Below are 1,541 nucleotides of genomic sequence, written 5' to 3' on the forward strand. Positions count from 1 at the left end.
TATACATCCCCCATAGACCCAAGTGCATCCCCACAGACCCCAATGCACTCCATAGACCCCCTATACATCCCCTATAGACCCCTAGTGCACCCGAACACCCTCTAGACATCTCCCATAGACCCCGCAGCACCCCAGACACCCCCTACACATCCCCTATAGATGTCAGTGCACCCCTGTACACCCCCGATGCACCCCAGAGGCCCCAGAGAACCTCCTTTACCCCCTCTGTGCACCCGTTATATACCCTCTTTGCATCCCCATGCACCCCCTCTGCACCCCCATACATCCCGTATTAACCCCAGTGCACCCCTATACACCCCTGATGCACCTCCTTACACCTCCTGTGCACCCCATATATGCCCTATAGACCACCTGTGCACCCCTATACACCCAATTCACCCCTATAGACCGCCAGTGCACCCCCATAGACCCGAGAAAACCCTATAGACCCATTGTGTACCCCCTATAGACCCCCATGCACCCCCTACAGACCCCCCTGTGCACTCATATACAGCCCCTATAGACCCCCTCTGCCCCCCTATGCACCCCACATGCCTTGGGGTGCACAGACCACCCCAGGCACCCTATGCTCCCAGCAGCAGGGCTATAGACCCCTATACAGCTAACATGGCCAGGGGAGACCATATACACACCCCAGTGCACCCCCCCAGAGCCTGCATGGTATTGGGGGAACCATATACAACCCTCCATACAGCCCTACACAGCTTGCGTATTTTGGGGGACCACATACACACACCTATGCAGCATGCATAACTGGGAGGACCATATAGACACCCTTCCACGGCCCTATACCGCTCACATTGCCAGGAGGGACCACACACACACCCCTGTGCACCCTATAGAGCCTGCATGGTATTGGGGGGAACATATAGACACCCCATAAGCTCTATACAGCTTGTATGTTTGGGGGGGGGGCCCATATACACACCCCTACACAGCTTGCATTGCCGGGAGGACCATATACACACCCCTGTAGAGCTTGCATGGGCTTGGAGGGACCATATACACCCCGTTATACAGCCCTATATAGCCTGTGCAGCACAGCTGGGCCCCCCCAGCCAGCCCTATGGTCCCTATACAGCCTGCACCCCGCAGACCCCAGTGCACCCCTACAGACCCCCTATACATCCCCTATAAACCCCAGAGCACCCCTATACACCCCCCCCAGTGCACCCCCGGGGGAGGGCGCAGGCAGCGCCGGGGCCGCGAGCAGCCGCGCGAGGCCGGGCAGCGGCGCCCCGCCAGGGGGCCCACACTCCGCTCCAGGGTTAACGGCCCGCGCGGCACAGAGACGCCAGGCGGGGAGGGGGGGGCAGTGGCCATATGTAGCTTTATTCACACAACATGGAGTCGCCTCTACATGTCCATGCTTCGTAATTACAGAGTTCGTGGGGCCCCGGGGAGGGCGGCGGGGGCAGCACGGCCGAGCTCCGCACCGGGACCCTCCTGCCGCGTTTCGGGGCCTGGGGGGGCCTCGGCCGGGCCGCTGAGTGTGTGTGCGTGTGTGTCGGTTTTCTGTC

Source organism: Apteryx rowi, unplaced genomic scaffold, assembly GCF_003343035.1.
Source record: "Apteryx rowi isolate R43461 unplaced genomic scaffold, aptRow1 scaffold_988, whole genome shotgun sequence".
NCBI classification, from domain to species: domain Eukaryota; kingdom Metazoa; phylum Chordata; class Aves; order Apterygiformes; family Apterygidae; genus Apteryx; species Apteryx rowi.